The sequence below is a fragment of the Maniola hyperantus genome, chromosome 15 (genome assembly GCF_902806685.2).
Source record: "Maniola hyperantus chromosome 15, iAphHyp1.2, whole genome shotgun sequence".
Classification (NCBI taxonomy): Eukaryota; Metazoa; Arthropoda; class Insecta; order Lepidoptera; family Nymphalidae; genus Maniola; species Maniola hyperantus.
The window spans coordinates 14,156,458-14,163,108 of NC_048550.1; positions in this window are offsets into that span (position 1 = coordinate 14,156,458).

Here is a 6,651-nt window from a genome sequence, read left to right on the forward strand (position 1 = left end):
TCCTCCTCCTCCTCTTCCTCTCAGAATGAAAACGGCATGTCAATGGCCAAATGCGGATCGGCAGACTCCACACGCCGCTGAGAATATTGTGGAGAACTCTCAGGCATGCAGGTTTCCTCACGATGTTTTCCTTCACCGCTCAAAGCACACAGCTTCGAAAAGTTAGAGGTACATACTCGGGATTAAAGGTAGAGCCTCCGAATAGGAGTCTAAAGTCTGAACCACTAGGCTATTACTACTTTTTAGGGTTCCGTTCTGTAATTTCTTGTACTATGGTACCGGAACCCTTCGTGTACGACTCGCACTTACCTGATTTTAAATCCATACTAATGTTATAATTGCGAAAGTGTGTCTGTCTGTCTGCTAGCTGTTCACGGCCCATCCGTTCAACCGATTGTTTTGACGGCCTCCCTGGCGCAGTGGTGAGCGCTGTGGTCTTAATAGTGGGAGGTCCCGGGTTCGATTCCTGGCAGGGGTTTGGAATTTTATAATTTCTAAATTTCTGGTCTGGTCTGGTGGGAGGCTTCGGCCGTGGCTAGTTACCACCCTACCGGCAAAGCCGTGCCGTCAAGCGATTTAGCGTTCCGGTACGATGCCGTGTAGAAACCAAAGAGGTACGGGTTTAATAAAAACTGCCATATCCCTTCCAGGTTAGCCCGCTATCATCTTAGACTGCATCATCACTTACCATCAGGTGAGATTGCAGTCAAGGGCTAACTTGTATCTGAATTAAAAAAAAAAAAAAAAAATTGTGACGAAATTTGGTACAGAGATAGCTTGCATCCCCGGGGAAGGACATAGGCTACTACTTTTCATCCCGGAAAACCAATGAGTTCCCACGGGATTTTAAAAAAACCTAACTCCACGCGGACGAAGTCGCGGGCATCGGCTAGTATAGGATATATTATTTAAATTTAAGCACTAAAAGCGTTTGGCGAGGTCGTAACTTCGCCACTATAAAGGCAACAAAACGTCCGCGCCATGTGTTTTAAGTTGCGGAAAGTAACGCGTTTTTAATACGAATATATTATACTGGTGCACTAACGACCTCTGGACTCTAGCGGTTATTTGACACTGCGCTTAAACTAACAACCGGCCAAGTGCGAGTCAGGCACGCGCGACGAGGGTTCCGTACTACAGTCGTAATTTTTCGACATTTTGCACGATAATTCAAAAACTATGATGCATAAAAATAAATTATAGATCTGTTTTTGAATGCACAGTTAAATACCTCTCATATGATACCCCACTTGATATAGTTATCTTACTTCGAAAATTGAAAATACTAATTATTAGTTCATGACCACAATTTAATTTTTTTTGTGTGTTGTAACCACAAATTCATGGTTTTCAGATTTTTTCCCAAATTTCAGCTGTAAGACCTACCTACTTGCCAAATTTCATGATTTTAAGTCAACGGGAAGTACCCCGTAGGTTTCTTGACAGACCGACAGACAGACCGGTTTTTTCTTTCGTGAGTACATTTTATATTTTTTGTGATGTAACCACAAATTCACGGTTTTCGAATTTTTTCCGTTACTTGACCTACATGCATTTTATGATTCTAGGTCAACGGGGAGGACACGACGGACAGACGGAAAGACAGACCGAAAATAAAGTGATCCTATAAGCATTCCTTTTTACCTTTTGAGGTACGGAACCCTAAAACCTAGGAATAAGGCTCAATATTTTATGTAAAATGTAAGTTATTGTAATGAAATAAAACGGAGGCAGTATTTCAAAAGACACCTTTTGGCAGACATTTTCGGTTGGCCCTACCTGACAATGTCCTGAATCGGGAACGGAATTAGATATCGACTCTATCGAGTTATTGGTGTCGGCAGGAGAATGTTAATGTATGGTATGATCTACGTTTTTTGGGTGAAAATCACCTTTTTTAGGGTTCCGTACCAAGGGAAGGGTGCCAACGGGACCCTATTACCTATATTTGTCTGACAGCGGGCTAAGTATATCTCATGAACTGTAATAGGTCGAGAGATGAAAAGTTTCAATGAATGTATTTCTATTTCTATAACAACAGTTAATAATAAAAATTACATCTAAATATATGAAAGGAAAAGGTGACTGACTGACTGACTGATCTTTCAACGCATAGCTCAAACTACTGGACGGATCGTGCTGAATTGCGGCATGCATATAGCTATTAGGTATGACGTAGACATCCGCTAAGAAAGGATTTTTAAAAATTCAACCCTTAGGGGTTCTGGGCCTGATGTTGGGCCTTAGGGCCCAACATCAGGCCCAGAAGTCCCACTCTCCTTTCCTCTGCCGGGAATTTAACCTGGACCTCCTACTAATAAGACTACAGCATTCACCCTGCGTCATCAACTCTTTTCCGTAACAGGTAAAAAGTTGACATTTCAACTCCGAAAGGTTACGCTGACAGACAGACGGACAGACAGACAGACAGATGGACGAACAGGCCGATGGACGTACAGGGGATGCTAAATAATAGGATCCTATTGGCTATCTTCGGGCACGGAACCCTAAAAATGCGCACTAAATTGAGACCTCCTCCTCATTTGAAAATTGCCTATAATAGTAGATATCAAATTGGGAGCTAACCCTCTTTAGACAGAAAGTAAAGTAAAATAGGCTCAATTTTTCAGATGAATTCTTTATTTGATCCATCCATCATCCGTCATCCAACAATCCTGATTATAACATAAGAAGTCCAACGTTTGAGCTTTGAAGCTCTTAAGATGAAAATCGTGCTAGCTTTTCTTTTATCACGACAATCTTCTGGAAATGCGAAAGTGTGTCTGTCTGTCTGTCTGCGAGCCTTTCACGGCCCATCCGTTCAACCGATTCTGACGAAATATGGTACAGCGATAGTTTGCATCCTGGGGAAGGACATAGGCTACTTTTTATCCCGGAAAATCAAAGAATCCCTACGGGATTTTTAAAACCTAAATCCATCCCAACCTAAATCGCGGGCACCATCTAGTTTATAAGAACTTTTTCTTGCAGCATCTAAAATTAACCTCTCTGTACTTTGCCATAAAAGTGGTGGCGCGCGTCCGTCTCTTCCTATTTTTGTTCTTCCTCCGCTTTTTTCGGATCGAAATCATGAACTTTGGACGCCATTTCAGTACAGTTTTAAGTCGTTTTACTTTTAAATAAATTCAATTTTGTCTTTATTGATCGAAAATCGAAATCATGAACTTTGGACTCCATTTCAGCACATTTTTAGACTGTTTTGCTTTTAAATGAATTAAATTTTGTCTTTAGTGTTCGAAATCATGGACTTTGGACTCCATTTCGACACAGTTTTAGGCCGTTTTACTTTTAAATGAATTTAAGTTTGTCTTTAGTCATTAACTTTGTACTTGGTTTTAGCAGTTTTAGGCTGTTTTGATTAGAAATGAATTCACGTTTGTATTTGGTCATAAAAATCATACACTTTGGATTTAGTTTCAGTACAATTTTAGGCCGATTAGATATAAATTCAGTGGAGCAAACGGTTCAGATTAAAATAAAATGTATTCAGAACAGAGGTGTGATTACAACGTTTTGCTTGCCAACTCCTCAATTTCAAATGTCATCAAAGACTCTACGCTGATTGTGTACGTTTACCCTTAGAGAGCACATACGTACTAACTAACCCAGTAAAATGTATACGTACATGCACAGTAATATACGGTACACACTTGCGCCATGAATAAATTTAAATAAGAGACGAATGTACAATTTCACAGCGGATTCACACAACTTAGTGAAATGGCTCGTCAATTCGCGCAGTGCCGATGCGAGGTTCTTGTGATTGCGTGCACACACTTAAGACAATTTAGTCTTTTAAATCCTAATCCTACTAATGTTATAATTATAGAGCCTCAATAGCTCAACCGGTATAGGAGTGGACTGAAAACCGAAAGGTCGACGGTTCAAACCCCGCCCGTTGCACTATTGTCGTACCTACTCCTAGCACAAGCTTGACGCTTAATTGGAGAGGAAAGGGGAATATTAGTCATTTAAAAAATGGCTAATATTCTTTATAAAAAAAAAAAAATAATAATAATAATAATGTGAAAGTGTGGATGTTTGGATGTTTGTGTGTTTGGTACTCAATCACGCAAAAACGGCTGAACGGATTTGGATGAAATTTGGAATGTAGATAGATTATACCCTGGATTAACATAAAGGCTACTTTTTATCCCGGAAAATCAAAAAGTTCCCGGGGGATTTTGAAAAATGAAAATCCACGCGGACGAAGTCGTGGGCATCAGGTAGTAAGTAATAATTTAAAAAGTTTTCAAGTCAAGAGTGAAGAGATCTTCTAAGCAAGCGCGCTCCATATTAGGCTGCATATCACTTGCCACCAGGTCTGATTGCAGCCAAGAATATAATAGAATAGAATGTTTTTTTATTCATGTAAACTTTTTAAAAGTGCTTATCAATAGTCAGGTAGTTTTAATTTACCACTAGTGCTAGCTTATAGATTTAAAAAAGTTAATTTTTAGATTTTTGGTGTTTTTTGAACTTCATACTGACGCGTGACGTAAGTGTGCACACTGTATGTTGTCTATATTATGTATGTTATATGCGACAACAACTGCGCACACCGCTAGCGCACCGCGGGCTATTAACTAAATTACAAGCTGGAACCAGAACGTACGCAATGTGGCAGTACGCGTGAATTTTACATTACTTCCCGCCATCAAATTAGATTCCTGAAAGATTAACTGCTCTGATCTAAATTCATGATTTTATTTAGTGATAATACTAGCAGATGCCCGCGACTTCGTCCGCGTACTGGTTTCACATGAGATCTGAAATTTTTCCGCTGCAAAAGGCCTCACTTACCTACTCACTCAGTCTCACCTTAAGACACGGAACCCAGAATACCTAAATGCCAATTTTCATATTTCTAACTTCAAAAACGTAGGATTTTCATATAACCCTTCCACCCCCATTTTACTCCCTTAGGGGGGGAATTTAGTTAGATCCTTTCTTATCTGATACCTACCCCCTAGAAATAGCCTACATTTCAAATTTCAAGTAAATATAACAATTGTTAAAACTTTTCTATAAAAACATTTCCCCCCTATTTTACCACCCTTAAGGGGGGAATTTCCCGAATCAAATTATACAGATTTTTATTATAATAATAACCTAAATGTCGATTTTCACGTCTCTAACTCCAAAAACATAGGACTTTCATACAACCTTCGACCCCCCCTTTCGCACCCTTAGGGGGGGGGGGATAATTTTAAAACCGTGGATTTAGGTTCTTAAAAATCCCGTGGGAACTCTTTGATTTTCCGGAATAAAAAGTAGCTTATGTCACTCTCCAGGTCTTTATCTATACCCATGCAAAAAATCACGTAAATCCGTTGCGACGTGATTGAAAGACAAACCAACACACCAACAAACTAATAAACAAACACACTTTCGCATTTATAATAAGGGTACCTACTGATTATTAGAACTTTCTGTGAACCGTAAAAAAGTAAACTTTCTCGTGAAGAAAAATCGACGAGAATTTTTTTCAAAACTTAATTTTTGTTTAAGTAATAAGCCTAAATAAGTAGAGGCTAAAAATTCCCACCATTGCCGCGAGCGGAAGGCAAAAAGGGAGCGGTAAAAGAAAATAATGTAAACAGTGTAATATGATAATGTTTATCGTTATCAGCTCTCAGGAACTTTGCCAGGAGGCGGTGCCTTTGATCATTTTTAGGGTTCCGTGCCTCAAAAGGAAAAACAGAACCCTTATAGGATAACTTTGTTGTCGGTCTGTCAAGAAACCTATAGGGTACTTCCCGTTGATCAAGAATCATGAAATTTGGCAAGTAGGTAGGTCTTATAGCAGACATTCGGGAAAAAAATCTGAAAACCGTAGTGGTTACATCACACAAAAACATATTTAAGAATAGAATAGAATAGAATGATTTTTATTCATGTACACTTTTTACAAGTGCTTATGAATAGTCAGGTAGTTTTAATTTACCAAATGTGGTCATGAACTGATAATTAGAATTTTCAATTATCAAAGTAGGTAGGATAACTATAGATATCAAGTGGGGTATCATAATATTATGAAAGGGCTTCATTTGTGCATTCTAAAACAGATTTTTGTTTATTTTACGGCATCATAAGTAGTTTTGGATTTATCGTGCAAAATGTCGAAAATATACGGCTGTAGCATATTATGCAACCCTCGGTGCGCGAGCCTGACTCGTATTTGGCCGGGTTTTTTTAATATACTTACTTGGAAGAAGATTCATGATGCTTTTTTAATAAGAGTTTTGGAAAATTAAAGCCTGTATCTTATAGGGCGGAAAGGCAAAGTTCTCATACATTATGTATGTTCATCTTACGTACATGGTAAGCTGTGATAACCTAGTGGTTAGGACGCCCGCCTTCTGATTGGAGGTCGGGGTTCGATCCCGGGCACGCACCTCTAACTTTTCCGAGTTATGTGTGTATTAATTGATAAAATATCACTTGCTTTAACGGTGAAGGGAAACATCGCGAGGAAACCTGCATGCCTGAGAGTTTTCTCCATAATGTTCTCAAAGGTGTGTGAAGTCTACCAATCCGCACATGGCCAGCGTGGTAAACTATGGCCAAAACCCTTCTCACTCTGAGAGGAGACCCGTACTCTGTAGTGAGCCGGTGATGGATTGATCA